General features: G+C 37.5%; 1 long non-coding RNA gene across 1 annotated transcript in view; it reads left to right on the top strand.

Moving 5' to 3' along the window:
- LOC140132824 (uncharacterized) overlaps positions 1-20,972 on the top strand; it is a 46,933-nt gene extending 25,961 nt beyond the window's left edge. The window contains exons 2-3 of the long non-coding RNA XR_011855721.1: positions 20,145-20,230; positions 20,705-20,972. This is a non-coding gene — a long non-coding RNA (uncharacterized lncRNA). The remainder of the gene's footprint in view (positions 1-20,144; positions 20,231-20,704) is intronic.
- The last annotated feature ends 245 nt before the right edge of the window (positions 20,973-21,217 follow it).

The following is a 21,217-nucleotide window of genomic DNA, read 5'->3' on the forward strand; positions in this document are numbered from 1 at the left end:
GCATATTCCTAGTTTCTGAATCAGTGACCTTTTACCTACTTATGTTTTTGTATTTTTGTGTTATCCTAATAAGTTATAAGTCATTTTCAATGTTTTGTGTTATATTGTGCTTTCACGGAAGCCCTTGTTATTTCTATCTTTGTGCTCTACACTTTCGTACACTGGACCCACTTAATCTGAGCGTGTCCAATTACTTGATGTCTATAACCGTTGCTGTTTATATTCTGTTAAATATGTAAAAAATCAAAATTAAAAGAGATTTGAAATAAGGAGAAAAGATTTGCTTTTCTCGTTAGATTCAGTTTAGAATCTATTTGGTCTAAACCAATGTTCCATTAATTGTCCTGGAAATTGGCATTTAGCCTTGTAGATCTCTAATAATAACATTTTTGAACAAATTAAAAAAAAATAAGACCTAGAATTCAATTTCACTATTCTATTTTGAGTACAGAAAGTTATAAGGGTTATAAGGATGTTAGAGAAGTTTTTGCACAATGGTCCTTAAATAAAAAAAAATCTTGGTTTTTGCTGGATAGCAGGACTACAAGATAGTAATAAATGTTGAACATTTATGGATTTTCAACAATATTTGTGAATTCTTGTTAATGGAAAAATAAGGCACCCCTTGGTTCTCAGCCTAAGCAAATAATGTTTGCCCCTTGGCCTGTGTTTAAAGGGATTGCCTCACTGAATCATTGATGTTAGCAGACGTGAGGTAGAGTCACAGACACAGGGATGTACTTAAGAAAGGTTTTGTGTTGTAGTGTGGACTTGTTAAATCTTGTTAAACAGGAAGCAGGTTTTAAGGCAAAGGGTTTCTTACAGTTCATATTCCTGCCCAACGAGAAGCAGAGACTTACAGGAAGCATTTAATTAGATACGGAAGCTTCTAGCTTCCATGACCTTGTTACATTTTGTCTGTAGGACAAGGCATTCTATGCAAGTGACATTGGTAATTTATTTCTGTTTTCAAGGGAAAGGGTTGTAGACTTTACACACTTACACAATATGAATGGGAATGGACAGATGGCATGTGTTGGGTATTAATGATAGGTGATTAGCATTACTGTATATTAACGGATCAGCAGAATTCCATTGATATGTTTATGAGCCATCTATCAGTCCCATACACATAAAGGGCACTTAGAAAAGGAAGGAAAAGTCACCTACTTGTGTTCATAAAAATGAAAAAGATGTAACCTGAGGAATGGGGTCAGGAAACAATAAAGTAAATACTGGACTTCCACAACATATGATAAAACGCTAGGCTGCGCTTTGGTCTAGAACATACCAGTTTTACATGAACAAGCAGTATTTGCACAGATAAAGAGAGGTGTAAAAAGTCTAAATGTTATTCAACTGCAAAACAATAACAAAAGTAAGATATTTTCACGTAAGGAAATAAACAATAACATATAGACCAAGTTGCAGTGCGCTGTTATTTTGGCTCTCCCCCGGAGTCTCTCTGCTGGTAGAGGCAGGGTCTAATACATAATATAGGCACATTGCAGTATATTGTATCAGCAATCAGACTCCCTAAGGTTTAAGTACTCATTGGGCCTATACTGCATAAAAAAGCAGTTCAAAAAACTGAAATAAAACATCCAAATCGACAGTTTTTCGCCAACATAAAAATTAACTCTAGGAAGTACAACTTGTCACACAAAAAAACAAGCCCTCATAGAGCACTGTTAAAGGGAGAGTAAAATGCTATGGCTTTTGGAAGCTGGGAAATGAAAAAGAAAAAAAAGCAAGAATGAAAAATTTTTCCATAAATGTGCATGAACCCTCCGATGTGAATGAAACTGACTTGCTATCTGATATGTATGGAGGATTTCCACCCTGGTTCACAATATCCAGTTAGTGGTTACATATTTAGTGCACTTTTTTGCAAATGAAAAAAGTGCTAATGATTGTACATTGGGAAGTGGATTTTTCCACACGATCACAGTTCACTCCTCCAAGAGTACGGAGAATTTCTCGTAGCTAAACTTATAAACAAACAGTGCTGGGGCGAGATATGAAGATAAGCGTCAGGAAATCACTTGTAGCTCATAGTAAATGGGCAAACACATTACTTTATAATAAGAGATAAAGTCATTATGTACGTGTGTACTTTATTATAGAAGGCCGTGCAGCTGCCAAACTCACAATGGAAAAGGTAAGCAACTAAACTTGTGAGGAAAATGGGGGATAAAAAACTTTTTTATTAAAGAACTTTATAGACATCAAGATGTTGTGTGACAAATTTAATGGGAAGATGGAAGTCGTTGTAAATGTCTTATGTAAATAAGACTTAGACTGACACACACCATTGGAATATTCACTGGAACATTACAGACATTCTTCATTTTTACACATTTTATTATGCATTTTTGCAGTTCAGAATACATTGCAAACACAGAATGAGGTTTAAATGCAGACTAGTGACCCAGGTAAAGAGGATTATGGGTATTATTTCTGTATTCCACAAGAATGAAAAATATGGCAGCACCTGATGCACAATGCAAGATGCCCTACAGAGGATCACACATATTCACAACAAAATCAAATGTTCCTAAATGCATTTGGATTTAATAAATGAATGCAGTAAAGCTGATAAAACCAAACAATCTGTACTCACCTGTTCAGTTCCCCTTTACTCATCAGCCTTCCATTTGACCTCTGTTGACTTTTCCTTAAACGGGTTGCCCTCTTTCAGCAAATAATTATTATTGTTTGTGTAATTAAAAGTTTTTGAAATTTCAAATATAATTTCTGCATCAATGTGTCATGGTTTTCTACATCTCAGCTCCCTGACATTCAACAGGAAGCTTCATTGTTTACTTCCTGTTGATAGAAACCCACCCATGGTCATGTGACATCACACGGGTGTAAGGCTCGTTATAGCTCACAGCTCAGTTTAACAGATTATCATTTACTGCCATTGGGCTGAGCAACAATTTGCTTAAGTTATATGGACCACATAAACCCATAAATTGTGGTGCCCAGAGGTAATTGTGCATTGAGGGGGAGGGGATTAGCTGTAGGCATTATCTTTTTTGTGAATAATGGAGATTGTGTGGCTGCTGAGAAATGATCTCTGCAGAACAGGAAGTGATTTTTACTAATCTGGAAGGGCCAGTTTACACTTAAACTGCAAGATTTCAGATTTATTTTAACATATAGATAGTAATATGTAAAAAGTGAAAGAAGAACATTTTTAACATTAAAGTGTTTAACATTAAAAGGATTAAACAACCATTGAGGCTGACACATTAATCATTTTAAGTGCCATCTATTGTTACAAAGTTCATTTATGTATTATGAACTTAGAGCATCATTACACATATAACTGTTAGCCACAGAGGAGTCTTGAAAAAATAACCTAGACTATAAAACAAAAGATATATGTTATTTCATAACAATTAGAAGACAGACAATCCATGTAGACAAATTAAAACATAGCTCTATGAAACAGCTTGTTCCAAAACTAATACATCATGTTCCTTGGGGAGTTCTTGATAGAAACATCTTTCAGTTCATGAACATAAACACTGCCCGCTCTGTTAAATCTTTCTTATAGATTCATTCTGTTTAGGAAAATGCTTTGTAAATATAGATAGCTTTTATCAGAATGTGTTTTGTCTAACTGACCTATACTAAAATGTATGGGTTTCACCACATAGTGACTGTTCTCTAAGTTTATTATATAATAAATATATCCAAGAGGAAATATGTAGTAAAATACATTTTCTTTAAAAGGAACTTCTCATCAGGTTTCCACCTTTAAACATAATGACAAGTTCCTGCAGGCATCTCCAAATAGCCACAGGGGGCATTTCCTATCTTCAGCCAAGTCACTCAGTGACTAGGCCAACGTCTCTGGCAACTCCCTCATCCCCCCTCCCTTCAGCCAATGTATTCTCCTTTAAAATCTCAAGTACCCCACTTCACTTGACTCCAGGCTTGTGTCATGTGCAGTAAGCAGTGGAGAGGGGTCTGCTCATCGCAGAAGCAAAGTGCACAAGTGTGGGACTGACGATTTGAAAGATGGTGAAGATGGCAGAATGGAGGGGGAGAGGGGGAAGCCCTAAACATTGGCCAAGTCACTCAGTGACTGCAGATAGGTATCTCCCCCCTGTGAGCAGAATGTGAACCAAATGTGAAGTATAGTGACGCAATAAGAATTTTACCCCTCCTCATCCAAAAAATAAAACTCTACTAGTACTGGATTTTTGTTCCCATGATTTGAAATTTTAAACACAGTTTATTTGGTCAAAGTTTATTTGGCCACAATTAGTTATAGAAAAACCCGCGTTTGTTTCATCACAAGGAGATTTGATGGTCTTACCATTCAACAACCTTTATAAACTCAACAGTCCTTTGTAATAAAGAATAAAACTGGTCACTATGTGGCTTGAACCCCTCATTTACTTGCAGTCTTTGCCTATAAATGTGCAGTCCGCTCAAAACTGGTGGGTGGAGACCTAGCTTCTGTGACTACTTACTGAATAGAGTTCCTGTAATCTCACACCTTTTTAAGCTTCTATCTAAGTTTTTTTGCATGTATTTCACATACAATGTACTGGTGAACTGAATAGTTTGTCTTCCCTATATCATAAAATTTGTAAAAATGTAATAAAAATGTATTAATTCAGCAGATGTAATTCAGCAGAGATTTCAGTGTCAATCACAGTTTAGAAAGAAAGGAGAGAGGATGGTAAATGCCAAAGTAAGAAAAAGCATTATATATATATATATATATATTACAATATAATATGCTAGGTAGATACATTACAAGATTTCTAGTATTCACTTGTTATTTATGCAATGTTTGTCAAAAGGTTTTTGTGACTTTGTCTCAGAATCTATTTATCTAACCTATGTATTATACAGTATAATGGTATAATAATGAGTTTTTAAATTTAAATTAGATACTATTTTCAAAGAGAACCCAGGTTTGGAATTGAGAGCTTTCCTTATGGAAACTTTGCGAATTATGGTCACTTTGAAGGTGTGTGGAGACTTACAGCCATTGACATTCTACTTGGAGATTCTGGGAAAATATGCAAATACATTTTCCAGGATGGGATAAGGAAAACATTGCCTCTCAACTAGATTGGAATCTGTTCCTTTTGAAATAGATATACTGGTTTGGTTTTACTCGCACATCATGGTAGTAGACTTCTTGAAAGTCAGGATTGATGGTAAAGAGAACCTGCCGTTTAAATGAATCCACCCAAAATAAATTCCTCATTAAAAACTATGAACGAAAAGCATTGACCTTATCCCTTTCATGGCTGCAAGGTTAAAAAATCAGTTTATAAACTTTTATGCAAATAACCTGATGTGAGTCCAGTGATAGTAATGTGGTCTATAATATACAGTGTTCACTGCACTGCCTTCATAATCCCTGATTTAAAGCTAGGAGCTAGGAGCTCTGTTACATCATTGGGCACTTCATGTCATATAACTAGGGTGATGTCATCTAAGGTCATGTTACATTTACAACATCTGCCCCATGTATGTATCTGATCATATGTAATCTCAGCAGATCTATATGGAGGATAGGGAGGAGCAGAAATCCATGGAGTCATGCTGTGATTTCATGATATCAGATACACACATGGGGTAGACGTTGCAAACGTAAAAGACCTTAGATGACATCACCCTGGTCACATGAGAAAAGGCATGGGACATAGGGAGGGGTATATGGAAGTGGCCGGCTCCCATATATTACCCTCTGATGCCAGATAATATAGCATAAAGTTGATTTATGGGGATGCAAGGGAAACAATTTTTAGCTAAAAGAAGGGTGTCAGTTAGTTAATATGGCTCTATGGGAACCTGTCATTAGCTGTATTTGGGAAAATGGGGTATCAGGTAACTTTAAGTTATTACATACCATGGTATTTTATCAATTCATTACAAACATTACATTTTTATAATTCTGAATATTTATGATAGATATTTAAGATGGCAAGCCTTTAATTCTGGGTCAGTCATTCTTAATAGTAATATAAATAACAATATAAATAAAGAAAATTCTGACAATTCTTGCAGCATTGCATAATAAAATACTATCGAAGTAATAGTAACCGGCACTATATACATGCCCAGTTATATATGAGTCCTTATATCAATGGTGGTGAGCCTAGTATGAGTTCCCAAACTGTGACCCAAAGTCAACCCATCGCAAAGTGCCAACAGGGCGATTAAACCTGAACAGTAATAGATCAACATCTTTTGACTTGAAAGAAAAACACAATAGCAGAGTTCTCAATGATATATTCATACATTCACCATTAACTCCCCAGACAGGCCAGGATGTATCGCTTTATAATAGTGCTGAGCACGGCATGTCCTGGGCTGCCTGGCACTGCAGGAGGAGGCCTGGAGTCACTCAGTGAAGTCAGAACTCTATGCTGGAGATGTTTCTATAAGAGGATTAGGAATTTGATATTGATCATTTGTACAGTACCATAATTTTTTATACCAAAATGATACTTTGCCAGAAGAAAAACTTTTAAGGACCGCGCATATTGTTTTAATTCTAGGTTTTATCATTTAAAAAGGACAATGTGATGTTATATTCAAGTCCCAAGGTCAACATCTACAAAGAGTTTGTATGTTCTCTCCGTTTTTCCGGGGGATTCCTCATGGTCTTCCAGTTTCCTCCCACACTCCAAAACATACTGGTAGGTTGATTAGATTGTGAACCCCATTGGGGACAGGGACGACAAGCTCTGTGTAGCACTGCGTAATCTGTGTGCGCTATATAAATAAAGAAAATATTATTATATAGAGAGATATCTACTTAGTAGATACAGCTCTATATATCAGTATAGGTCATAACACTATTGGAAATCTTAGTTGAGTCCATGGCTCACTAGTAATGTTCTTGTCTCCCATGCTCATGCTAGAAGATTTGATTCTCCTCCCCTCCCATAAGCATATAAATGACATGTAAGGGGAAACTCTCCCTGAGATGGGGAATTACCCTGCATAACCATATGACCAGGGCTTTCTCTTATAATATTGCACTGCTTAGCCTGACATCAATTCTGAACTACTACCTGGATTCCCTAAAGTGGTGCAGGAACCCTAGTACCCTAACCTCTACATGTGGACAGAGAGATGGTTCACCCCCACTGCTTGATATGATGTATTGATACATATATCTATGCACATACTTTTAAGCTTCCCTACTATGTGCTATAGAGAGCCTGGGCTAGTCTTAGACTTGAATATTAAGAGTAACAGACATGGTAATTGCATAATGGCAGTATTTGTGGCGATTCCATAGATGAGAGGCAAAATAATTTAAAATCTTGGGTTTCTAAGGGGAACAATTTGCAACAACAGTGGTGGCTCTTCTTAAGTAGTGGTCCTTTCACAGACTTTGTCATCTCTGAGATACAATGGAAATGATGAAAAGTCTAGACCCAATATCCAAAGGGCACCTGATTAGAAATGGCATATATCAAAGCAACCTTTTCGGTGAGAAGAATGTCCCTTCTGTAGTAATTGCTCTCTCCAGGTTTTTTTTAGCAACTCAGGACATTCCAGAAGTTGGAAAACTACAACTTCCAGCAAGTTCAATTCACTTCAATGAGAAATCGTAGAAAAACTAAGCAGCAGTGCATGCTGGGAGGTTTAGCATCCATGGTTGCACTAATGCTGACATAGCATAGTTGCTGTGCAGATCATTACTTGTCTTGGCATCTGGACAAGTTTTTACCAGCACCACATTCGCCAGCTACAGATCAACCCCAATTATAATACACATATCAAAACAGTTGTCACATATATAGTACAAAGTTATATACACAGTGCATATTTCATTGACACCTGGGTGTTCAATACCATCTATATGGCTCAGATAATTGTAAGTAGCACAGTATGTGTCTTTAAAGGACATCTACCACCAGAATCAAGTTGTAAACAAAGCACACTTACATGCAGATGTGTTCTGCTCTTTTCAGCTTCCTATGCCCATGTTTTTAAGAAAAAGTCTTTACAAATTATGCAAATTAAACTGAGGGGCTCGAGGTTGTATTAACGCCCATGGACCTGGAGACCCTCGAATACATTTGTATTATTTTAAAAGCCTTGTTTTTGTTAAAACCAGGGCATAAGAAGCTAAAAGAAGAGCAGATTCTGCCAGAGGGGGCATACACCAGCATGTCAGTGTGCTTGGTTTACAATCCTTCATTCTGGTGGTTCTTTAGAAACAGCACAAGAATTACCTAATAAATAGTTATAGTTATAAATAGATACTTCTATAACAAGTTCAGGAGGAACTACAGGGGGAACAGAATAGTCACATTTAACAGTACAATTAACCATTGGGGGGGGGGGGGGTCATATGGACCATAGTAATCCAAGATAAAAAATTGAATTAAACAGTGATTTAGTTATTTGAAAATATGGCCACTAAAATTGTAGCCAAGGTTGTACTACAATGGTGTCTCCAGAGATTCTTAAAGGTCAGGTATTTTTTTGATGGTTTTCTCATTTAAACTTTTGCTGAGTTCTCAAGCCACACAACTATTGACTACTGAGCAGAGGAATCGCCTGGACCTGCTCTTTGAAGTAAAAATCTTCAGAGGAACAGTACAAACATTCCACTCCTCTTAACTCAAACATCTAGGTGAGTGTAACCCTTTGGAGTTGGATTTGTCTCTTCAGATAAGGTGACCAGACCAGGTCTTTTCTTAGAACACTGTTTTGTAATGATATAAAGAAATCACAATCACCTGGGAACAGTTCAGATACTCAAAGAAAAAGAAAAAATGTCAAATGTTCAATGTTAACAAAAATGTTGAAAAACATAACTTTGAATTGTAACTAAAACCCAATGAGTGACTCCTTTATAAAATACACATATTCACATAAAGCAGTTGTGTTATATTTTTTAAATCCTCAAATCCTCAAATGATAAAAGTGATGCGAAAAATAAAATCGGATGTAACAGACAGATGTGATGGGATCCTAAAATAAGTTCTTATCAATTAAAAGCAAATTGTAAGAATCTTGGGTTATCCCTCCTCATTGAATAATTGGGCTCCACTTTGAATGTAGACAACTTATTTCAGATTTACTATGTGATTCCAGATGTGAGACAGATTTATGAAGTGAAAATATATTTTTTTAAAGAGTCACAAATTTAGGCACAAATCCACTCCACTCCCCCAGGGAGCAGGAAAAACTTATAAACTAGTTGCAACTTTTTTGTCAAAAAGCTGCAAATCCACTCCAGACATTAACACCTCATGGGCTAAAATGAAAGCACTTTTCTCTAACTGTGAAGCCACTATAATAACATCTGATATAAAAAATACACCAAAGAGCTAAAAAAAACTTGAATAACAGAACTGGCACAAGAAGTCATTTAGACTTTTTCTATGGTATGCGTAAAATATGAATAAAAATACAATCTTTTTCCTGGCCATGTGATCTTGTCCAGTTGTGTGTATTGTTTGTGTGTGGACGTGTATGTGTGTGTGTGTACTTCAATGTTAGTTGTGTGTCCTGCTCGGTAATCCAGTTAGCGCATTGTAAACATTTGTAACTAGGGGAACTACAAAGTCCCAACACAAGACAAAGAAGCTGACACACAGCGCTCTGAGCACAAAGCTAATAAAATAAAAGAGAACCCAGACATTCCAACAGACTAATATATTACTACAGCAGCAGATCAGTCCCTGTGATATATCATATGCCTAGACTACTGATGACCTGCATACTGACGTTGATGGGAGTGGGAATGTTAAAGAGGGAAAGTTCCACTCACAAATTGTCCCTGAATACAAAATGCGTTTGAGTTGGTGTAAAAGGCTTTCTTCAGGAAGTACCTGAAAAAACATCTACCAAAAAAGTCTACACTCCCCCCCCCACTTCTCATTTATAGATATTTCCTGAAGCAGGCAGCAGCATTCTTATCTACTTCATTAAAATAATAGATTGCGCCATTAGGATAAGGTGATTTGTCACATATCTCTGCTTACATTGGCTTAGAAACCCAAATACTAGAACACAAGAATGACTCATTGCTATTTTCATTTTTCCTTAGCTGGCAGTGGCCATCACGTGGTGAATGCTTATATACTGCTCATGCAACTCGCTGCTGGAGACAAGTGTTAACTAGAGGTTAAAGCTCATCATCCAAAAAACAAATGAATTTATTTCTAAAAAGGGTTTGTCCAGTGTGGACAAAACACAGATCACACAAGAAGAAAATAGTAACTCACATATGACCTGCTATAAAGTAGAATCCCTCAGGAATAACACCATGTGTGCCCCAATAATAGTTTCATTAATATTATTAATTACACTCACCGGCCACTTTATTAGGTACACCTGTCCAACTGCTCGTTAACACTTAATTTCTAATCAGCCAATCACATGGTGGCAACTCAGTGCATTTAGGCATGTAGACATGGTCAAGACAATCTCCTGCAGCTCAAACCGAGCATCAGTATGGGGAAGAAAGGTGATTTGAGTGCCTTTGAACGTGGCATGGTTGTTGTTGCCAGAAGGGCTGGCCTGAGTATTTCAGAAACTGCTGATCTACTGGGATTTGCACGCACAGCCATCTCTAGGGTTTACAGAGAATGGTCCGAAAAAGAAAAAACATCCAGTAAGCGGCAGTTCTGTGGGCGGAAATGCCTTGTTGATGCCAGAGGTCAGAGGAGAATGGGCAGACTGGTTCGAGCTGATAGAAAGACAACAGTGACTCAAATCGCCACCCATTACAACCAAGGTAGGCAGAAGAGCATCTCTGAACGCACAGTATGTCGAACTTTGAGGCAGATGGGCTACAGCAGCAGAAGACCACAGCGGGTGCCACTCCTTTCAGCTAAGAACAGGAAACTCAGGCTACAATTTGCACAAGCTCATCGAAATTGGACAGTAGACGATTGGAAAAACGTTGCATGGTCTGATGAGTCTCGATTTCTGCTGCGACATTCGGATGGTAGGGTCAGAATTTGGCATCAACAACATGAAAGCATGGATCCATCCTGCCTTGTATCACCGGTTCAGGCTGGTGGTGGTGGTGTCATGGTGTGGGGAATATTTTCTTGGCACTCTTTGGGCCCCTTGGTACAACGCCACAGCCTACCTGAGTATTGTTGCTGACCATGTCCATCCCTTTATGACACAATGTACCCAACATCTGATGGCTACTTTCAGCAGGATAATGCGCCATGTCATAAAGCTGGAATCATCTCAGACTGGTTTCTTGAACATGACAATGAGGTCACTGGACTCAAATGGCCTCCACAGTCACCAGATCTCAATCCAATAGAGTATCTTTGGGATGTGGTGGAACGGGAGATTCGCATCATGGATGTGCAGCTGACAAATCTGCGGCAACTGTGTGATGCCATCATGTCAATATGGACCGAAATCTCTGAGGAGCTTCCAGCACCTTGTTGTATCTATGCCACGAAGAATTGAGGCAGTTCTGAAGGCAAAGGGGGGTCCAACCCGTTACTTGCATGGTGTACCTAATAAAGTGGCCGGTGAGTGTATATGTTTCCTTGTTTGGTTACAATATTAGTAATTTTAATTATAAATCTAACTATGATATTCAAAACAGCATCAAAGGTTGAATACTAAATGATCCATAGTTACCTTATTTGTTATAATGGTGAAAATTTGGTTGTTGTGTTTAGAGGTTATGGTGCATATGTGTAGCTTTTCTCCAAGTCTTCCACACTACGCCTAATGATGGTGATGAACTTTTGCGCTTGGTTACTGTGTCCCATGTAAGGTTTACTATAATTACTGTAGTTCGGCATAGGAAAAGTTATATGGAAAGGATGGCACTCACCAACGTCCTGTTGCAAAGGTTTTTCTTCTTTATTATTCAAAGAGTAATACTCACTTTTGCCTTTTCCTATACCGATGTAATACTGTTTGGATCTTGAGCGCCACCGTTTTATTGGAACTCACAACACCCGTTCAGATTCCAGTTCCTGCACATGTGCCATATGTGTATATCAGCCTAAGTCAGTGGTTGGTAGTGCCATGATCACCTACCTGTCTCTTTTTGTGGAATATCAGTTACTGTAGGTCTGCACTCTTGTACAGGCGGTCCCCTACTTAAGAACACCCGACTTACAGACGACCCCTAGTTACAAACGGACCTCTGGATGTTGGTAATTTACTGTACTTTAGTCCCAGGCTACAATAAACAGCTGTAACAGTTATCACAGGTGTCTGTAATTAAGCTTTATTGTTAATCCTGGTTCTTATGACAACCCAACATTTTTTAAATCCCATTGTCACAGAGACCAAAAAAATTCTGGCTGGGATTACAATGATAAAATATACAGTTCCAATAAGGACAAATCTGCAGAACCTTTCTTGTACGTAACCCAGGGACGACCTGTACTTAGAATCATCTATATACATACCATTTAATATGTGTCTTTCCTGTTTATGCACCTGATCAATCTTTAATGTGTGTATTTTAAAGAGTAAGAATAAAAATGTACTTATAGTATTTGTTGGATAAAAGGATGTTCAAGTTCCAGGGTCAACATCTGCAAAGAGTTTGTATGTTCTCTCTGTGTTTGTGTGGTTTTCCTCCGGTTCCTCCGTTTTCCTCCCAAACTCCAAAACATACTAGTAGATTGATTAGATTGTGAGCCCCATTGGGGACAGGGACCGATTTGGCAAGCTCTGTGCAGTGCTGCGTAATCTGAGTGTACTATATAACTAAAGGAATTCTTCTTGTTATTATGATAGATAGATAGATAGATAGATAGATAGATAGATAGAATTTAAGGTGCGGTTCACACAACATAGATACACAATTCGGTCTCGACGTAAGGATTTGCCAGTTTCCAAACATTTTCTTGAGGCTGGACACACTAAGAAGCAGTTGCGTTTCCGTATAATAGATCATATACCACCACTACGCAGAGGTGGGGACCGTGAGCGTATTCTGAAACGCAGGAAATTGAAATGGATTTTTGTATTAAACACACTTAAACCACATGGCTTAAATGTTGATTATAGATTGAGTTCGGTCTGATGCTTCTCCTCTCCAGTCCAATGTAGCGATGTACACTGTGTCCACTAATGTAGGTGGAATTATGAATTATATGATTGTTGTTGTTGTTTACATTTTTATAATGTCTGTTTTCCTTTTTTCAGATTATGAAGTCGCATATCTCAAGCAACTTGAACATATGTCTTCCTCGTCTCTGTAGTGATTTTTAATTATTATTTGTGATATTGACATTTTTTTCTGTAAAATAGTTTTTTTTATATAGAGGGTTGACATCGATTCCTTCTGTATTTCGTATCTGCAGTCACATCTTATCATATATTTATTGTTATTTCTTATGGGGTCAGCATCTAATGTTTTGTCACCGCTGTGGTTATTACCACTAAAACAGAGGTAATTTGCCGTTCTTTGTTTTTCCCCTGGGAAGGGGTTAGACATAAACTGGCACCTCCAGCCTTATTAGGCGCTATTCGCAATAATTGCGGTTCCCTTGCGGTGATCATGCGTTTTCTGTGTGGCTAATATGTACATCTTGCCGATACACAGGTTGCCATGGTGCGTTTTCCCCACAGTTTATTGTTTGGACCGACTAGCCCATACTGCAGTGTGAATACTAACATACACATTGTCATTACGCATCTATTTACTCATGGTTCCAGCGATGCGATCCTCTATATATATATTTTTTTGTCTATGGACATCAGCTGCTGTCAGTCTTTTGATTGGCAGTGGTTCTGCCCATAGACTTACAATGTGCCGAACCGCACACCCGCAGGCGCCATTCCTGGTGTGCGTTTTACCATGTGTGCCAGCCCAGTGCGATGGTGTACACGGCTATCACTAGCTCTTCTTTTGATATAAGGTGGTGAGACGATGGGGACTTTGTTTATGGCTTGTTAGCTATGGATTTTTAAAAATTTTTTTTTCACTTTTACTATGTCAGTGTTCACACACATCAATGGATGATCACGTTGTATGCTAAAACTATATTTGTATAGATATACTATGTTGAGACACATGCACATGCACTTTAATCTAATGATGTATCTATTTGATATTTGTATTTTAGTAAATTTTATGAGCATTATGATTATTTGAACTTTGCACATTGCTTGAACTTTGCACTTTGTCTGTATTGGTCATTAATGATCACATGACCTCCTCCATTTTGTTTATATATCTGTACACAATCATGGATATTCAGCTTGAGAAAGGCTCATTGTTTGGAGCCGAAACGTTGCTCTTTCACATGGAATAAATCCACAGGCAGTGATGGCGAACCTTGTAGAGGCCGAGTGCCCAAACTACAACAAAGACCCCCTTATTTATCGCAAAGTGCCAACACAGAAATTTAAATTGTGATTTATACTCCCTTCTCTGTCACAGCTTTCATTGATACCAGCACCTGAGGACACCAATAAAGCAGAAAATAGTCCCAGGTACAGCTGTCACTTTAAAATAGCTCTGTGCACAGCAAGTCCTGGGCTGTCTGGGACTGCAGGAAGATAACTGGAGTCATCTCTGGTCATGGCCCGAGTGCCCACAGAAAGGGCTCTGAGTGCCACCTCTGGCACCAGTGCCATAGGTTAGCCATCACTGCACTAAGGTATTTTTTCACTACAATCTGGTGTGCTGCTTTTTTTCCTTTGTCTTTATAATTGAAGGACCTGATGCCCGGCCCTCTTAGGCATGCACCCGCTTTCTATTTTTGTTTACCCATTTTCTTTTTTGATAGTGCAGCTTGGATCTTTTCTTACTGTAGATAGATAGATAGAAGAGCTAGATAGATGAGAGATAGACCTTACTGGTATGGTAGCTATCATACCAGCAATGGAGACACAACAACAAATATGTATAATGCACTTTTCCCACAGTGGACTTAAGGTACAGTTCGAAGGTAAGTTAAACAGTATTTTGCATTGTGTTCTGTATAGAAGTTTGTCTCCAGTTGTCACTGGAAATATGTTTTTTGAATCTTAATAGAACTCCCCAGGGATATCTCTCTGACAGGTTCAGGTTATAAGTTCCAGAGATTGGAAGCTGTTGAAAAATACCCCGGCACCGGCTCTGTCTCCAAATCTTTTAACCTGGCTGTACCATTTTGTACTAAATTAAGGTGTAGTATCTCTTTATCTGGATGGCTCAGGTATAGAGCATTACAGCAGTCCAGATGTGAGGATATGCAGGTATATACCAGAGTAGATAGATCCTCTGCTGGAATAAAGAGGATTTAATAACAGCAGATATCTGGGGCTAAGTGACTCATCTCCTTTAATAACTACACCAATTGTTTTGTACACAGTCTGAGATTTGAAGAGTTGTATTATCTAAGGTGGAAGCTTCCATTCTGCCGTTTTTGCATAGGTTTCATTGAGCTGGAATTTATCCGTTTTTGTAGAGGATCTAAGCATGGATTTATAGTTGCTGATGGGTCATCATCATGGTTCCATCATAGAAATGTGATATCATGACCAGATAATTTTTAATTAGAAATATTTGGAGATTTTACAATTTAGAGTTAGAAATGATGAGCAGCAGTAATTAATGGTAGGATACGACTAAGCTTAGTTATAAGAAAGTGGTCTGCAACAGTCATCAGTTTTACCGTGCAGCTTACATTTTACCATCACTGGTAGGGAAGATAAGTTTCTGGATACCACATCAATGATGAATAGCTGCGAGAATACCACTTGGATAGACATTTGGTTACATTATACCCTTTATTCACGTACTTTCTATTTATTCATTATAGCTAAAGTTTCTGATGTTTCAATACAAAATATGTATGCATGCAATAGAAAATGAAGAAGGCAATCAACAAATCCCTAATAATCATTAAAGCACATGGAAAATGTCAATTTCTACATTTTTATATGAATTTGAATTAACATCTACATTGTACACTATAAATAATAATTTTAATCATTATAATCAACAATGGTCTTTGTAGTTTTTTCCAAGCTTGTTTGTCATACAATGTCAACCTTCTATAAAAGCAATTGTAGATTTTACATTTTCCTGGACAGAGATATCTCCTCCTAGAGTTTTCTTGAATGCTCTACTTAAAGTGCTTGAATTTGAAAACATTGGATAGATTTTTTAGAAAAATATTATATTCTGTCTTTTTTCAGATTTTGTGTATGATGTGTATTCATTATGTGTATTCAAGAAATATCCCCTTTTACAACGTTTTTGTACACATTTTATTTTCTGATGATTACAGCACCATCTGTCACCAAAATTGAAAAATTGGTCAAACCAATGTATCAATTTACCTGGGGAATCTGAATCTGCAATAAAAAATAGTGGGCCCCATTTAAGATATTAAAGTTGCCTCCAGCCCCATCTCCAGAGGGGTTGGGGTAGGGGGTCAAGTTTGGTAGCGATGGATAGATTTTTGTAAAATATTTGACATGTATATTTTTAGTTTTTAAATCTGATGTGTATTTTGCCAAATATTTCACTGTCCCGACATTTTTGTTACACCCTGTATAATGAAGCCTGTTTCTAAGAATAAAGGAAGATAAAGTGTTTAGTGATAGTGATTATTACCAGGACTAAGTTATGTTACTATGAACTTGTTTATGTTATAGACCATTTCAGCAATGTCCTTGAAATACTCCCCCACCTTCCTACATTGTGAGCTCATGTGGTTGGTATTCTTTAGGAATGCCTCCCTTATCTGGAAGCAATAGTTGGCATCTGGCTCAGACAAAAACACAGAAAGGTTTAATTTCAATTAAAAGTCACCCTTTTCTGATGACTGGAGAAATTGTAATAATTTCTATAATTATAATGTCTAATAAATTATTTTAATTAATAATTGCAATGAAAAATTGTAATGTAATAGGAGCAAATCATAATACTGTCCAATACTTCAGAAGATATGTATACGGAAGTTTGAATGTTGAGCCGGTGGAATTATAAAATTTGTCTCCAAAATCACTATATGTATACCCATTCTTAAGATGGCGGTATACTATAGATTTGAGTTGGCTCAAAAGCAATCCAGAACTGTTAAAAACTATCATTGTATTATTGCAATAAGGAACATTGAACGGATGTGTTGGCTTTTCTATCACTGTAGGGAGTAATAGTTAGAAATGACAGATTCCAAACCCACAGGTAGAGAAGTACAGACATGATCAACTGTCAAGACAAAGATCAATGATATTGCGCTTATTTTATGTGGAGCTACTTCAAAGGGAACCTGTAATCAAAAATTGGCCTAATAAACCACTACTAGTATATTGTTAGTTAGCGTAACACCATCTAGTTTTTTTTTTGTCATGGTCTAGTGTGATGGCATCGTCCAGAAAATCAACTTTGAAGTGAAGTGAAAATTGGTTGTATGAAGTCAAGGAGGCGGAGAGTATAACACTGAAGTCAAGGTGGGGACCTCTGAATGCCTTCTCTACTGTGACTGACATCATGCATTGGACTTCAGAGTATATGGTTAGTGATTTCTCTGGATGTATACAACCAATTTACATAGATTTTCTGAATGATGCAACCACACTAGGTCATAAGAGAAACCTTATCTAGAAGGTGTTTAGCTGCTCGGCAACATACTGGTGGTGGATTATTTCTGATGGTGGTGGGGTAAATTTCTGATGACAGGTTCCCTTTAAAGGCGGTCATCCATATATTCCTCCTCACCTCCCCATATCTATTCATACTGGCTTTGGGAGAACTAAGATGCTGCCAAACCACTCTGGCATTGGAGTACACAAGACAGGGATCGGGGAGGTTAAAGCTAATGTACCTGATCATTCCTGGAAAGTATGAAGTCACACAATGGATGATGTTGCAGGAAACTCATGACACCTCAATAGCCAACTTGTTCCCCTGAGATGATATAATGTCACCAGATGATAAGTGCATATGCATGGGCAACGTAAGACAACTTACTTTTTACATACTAACTATGATCAACCCAAATATTAGATTATTCTCTTATTATATATATGTTACCAATGGGGCAGGATTCTTTTTGATAGTATTGCTGAGAGGATATAAAGATTTCCGGCTACAGCTGATTCATGAAGAAACAGTCCTATTATGAGTAGCAGAGCAGGTATTCTATAGAGAGCAGGGCAAGTGGATGATCAAATGGATTCCACTCAGTGTAAGTACTCTGCAGACAGACGCAAGATGTTTGAGACTAAGCCAGAGGACATTTGTCAAACTCTTGAATAAAATAGAAAATCCCTGATCAAAGTCGAGGTTCTTAACAAATCTAAACATTTGTCACCTACTTTTACTTTTGATGTATTTCATATTAAAAACAATCCTCTTCCCCTAGAAAGGGCAACCTAATCTTCTAACACACAAACTTAGCTTTTAGAGGAGAAAACCAGTGACAGCTACCCAGTAACAAGGAAGTTTTTATTAGTCTATGGTAAAGAAAAAAAATAGCCTGTGACAGGAAATTAATCAGTAGGACTGTAAGAAATCCATCACACTTTGTTTCAGTATTATTGTAAGTTCATGCTGGAGCAGGTCACATTAGTGACAACAGACTGAACTTAAGAAGGCCATTTCCTCTTATTAACAACACTGTACTGTACAAGAATAAATGGTCTTTCGTTGTGTGGAAGATTAAACAATGTTGTATTGTAGGAAAAGAGTTAACATGTAGCTTGGATCAGTGACCCAAAGGGAAAGATCATGCATGTTTATATGTACAGACCTAGATCCCTGATGTTACATATGAAACATGTCTCAATGCAATAACTGGACAGGAAAGAGAAGCGCAATATAATGTAGTTTACAAACCCTGAAACCAAAATTCTAGTAACGGGATCACCAAGCAATTTGGAAAGCAATAATTTTGGGTAATATTCCTCTCTGACCACCCACTGACAAGACATCAGCTGGTGCGGGTCCAGAGTCTGCAGCTATACCTTTCTGGTTTGCTGTAGTTTCTCCTGCTCCAGCACTGATCATGGATGCAGAACCAGGTCTCTGTCTATCAGACACAATCATCGACGTGTATGCAAGGGTTAAGCAGAGCTGATGGGTCCCTGCTGAAAGCTGCTGAGACCCAGTACAGCTCTGGTGCAGACCTCAGGGTTTGTTTCCCCCTGTAACCGGGGCTCTAATATACATGCCCCAGTTACAGGGTAAAACTTGTAAGAGAAAAAAATAATAAAAATGTTTAAAAAAAATTGGTGAAAATGTCCTTCAGGGGTCTTTAATGACCTCATGGGGGACATACAATCTAAAAACTCACAAAACACTAATAGATTAGTAGAAACATACATTAGTATTTCCCAATAAAAAAATCCCTCTCTATATTTTAAAAAACATTGCAATATTCACCATTTTTGCTGAGACTATACATATTACATATCAAAATGACCAACACAACATAGGGAATTAATTTATAATATTCATTTTCAGTTACTATGAAAAGATATAGCATACCTTACAAAAAAGCCCCCCCCCTTTTTTTGTTAATTTAACCCAAGCTTAAAATAAAAGAAAAATGCCCTTAAATTTTTGTTGCATTTTAACTAACTCTAAGGGGCACATTTACTAAGGTTATGTGCAAACTGCTTGCACATGTCCACGACACATATGTGGCACCTCTACTGCATTTCTGGAGCTCAGCCGCAGGGATCTTGTATCAGACTGAATGTAAAGGATTCGCGAGTTTTGTTAAACTTGTTGTCTAATCTCTTTAGGACACCTGAACATAGTTGGGACTAGCTGCCTAACAATCCCTCTTATGAACTGGACCAGATAACTACAATGTAAAATATCCCTTCTACAGTGCTGTACACAAGGAAATATAGTGTCCAAATATTTGACAGGCAACCTGAACAAACTTATTCCCACCCATGTTTGTAAAATAAAAAAAAGTTATTGCAGTGTTTTATGATTTTATTCATTCAATTTATGATTGTGCTGTTTGCAGAACATCCACAACAATTTTCCTATTGGATCATATCATCAGGATCACCTTAAATCACCCTTATGTGTTATTGTGAAGGTGTCCTTCTGTCATTTTCCATGCCTTATAGATTAAAATATGGAACCTGTTTATGGCATTTGTTTGTTTCGGCCAACTTCTTGAAAATTTTATGTCTCCATGTAAATTCTCATTCACACCTCTGTTTACTTTTATATACAGGAATGCTGTGTCCCAGGAAGCTGTCTGTCCTTCTAAAGAGTCATTCAGTTATGTGAGGGAACTTAAGGTCATGATACGGATCATAGGTAAATAATGTTGTGTCTAGGAAGAAATTAGGGCTATATTTCAAGTATCCAATACTCAATTATTGTCACCAAAAATGTATCTCAACATAAACCTGTGTTTCTGTCCCTTTCAAGCAAAAGTTGTAAAACACAAAGTCTTATGGATCTTATTAGGAACTACCCCGAGAATAACCTTCCATTTTGGCATTTGACATTCTTTGCCTCCAATTACCAAATGTTTTGTAACTTTAAGGTCATATCTTGTCCTGGTGTAGTGTCAGAGATAACTCCACCATGTATAATAGGCAGTACACATCACAGCTTCAATCCTTGTTTAACCTATACATGTAGCGCACACCTTTAGGTGTTGTTCACTAATTAATTCTAAGTCTAACCCTGCGTGTAGAGGTGTCATAAAAGACATAAAAGCTTATTCACCCCTTCCCCCTTTGCTGTTTCCAGCACCAGTCATTGCTCTCTGTGTTTGCTTTACAGGTTGACGTCAGAAGTGACTTCCCGTTCATGGCAGGTCACAGCTTTAGCCAATCACAAGCCTCAGAGGTCACCTGAGTACAAACTGCACCAGAGTCTGGTATTTTTGGCTCTTGGCAATTCTAAGGGATAGTAAAAGTAAGAAAAAGATAACTTGGACATATTCTTTAAATGGATGTTAATCGCATATGACATGATGGGATTCAATTAAAAAAAAAAAAAACTTGACTTTCCATCTCATTTTCCGCAATGATTGGTGATTAGCTGATTTGCCGTATTGTCTTCCTTCTGTGACTATTCCTCAGTTTAAAAGAAATTAAGTGGTTTTCCTTTACATATCTAGTTCTGATTTTATGGTAAAATGATTATTACGGTAAAATTGGACAGAGAAATCTGATGGTCCTAAAAAAAGGTGACCTTGGGAATGTAGGACTTAAATGGCAAGTAAAAGTGTCAACACAAGTAGACACGGGAAGTAGAATGAATATTCACATTTGACATGGTTGACACCGATAG

Source organism: Engystomops pustulosus, chromosome 5, assembly GCF_040894005.1.
Source record: "Engystomops pustulosus chromosome 5, aEngPut4.maternal, whole genome shotgun sequence".
In the NCBI taxonomy this organism is placed as follows: domain Eukaryota; kingdom Metazoa; phylum Chordata; class Amphibia; order Anura; family Leptodactylidae; genus Engystomops; species Engystomops pustulosus.